Source organism: Odontomachus brunneus, unplaced genomic scaffold (genome assembly GCF_010583005.1).
Source record: "Odontomachus brunneus isolate Ranch 3 - 2012 unplaced genomic scaffold, Obru_v1 Obru_scaffold_154, whole genome shotgun sequence".
NCBI classification, from domain to species: Eukaryota; Metazoa; Arthropoda; class Insecta; order Hymenoptera; family Formicidae; genus Odontomachus; species Odontomachus brunneus.
This window is the reverse complement of record NW_022639604.1, coordinates 758384-758589: the sequence shown is the minus strand read 5'-3', so window position 1 is coordinate 758589 and position 206 is coordinate 758384.

Genomic DNA, 206 nt, shown 5'->3' with positions numbered 1-206 from the left:
TTCTCAACAGTTTATTACTTTTATTTTCTTTTTTTCAACTTTCTATAATAAAACTTTTGGTAAGGAAAATGCCCTGAATTCAACTTTAGAACATTAAATTTCGTTAAATTTATTTAACATCAATATCCATCAGTGCAAAAAAATAATTGGGATAAGTTAAAACAGGTATGCATGGTTTTAACAATAACTATCAATATTATTTGTTA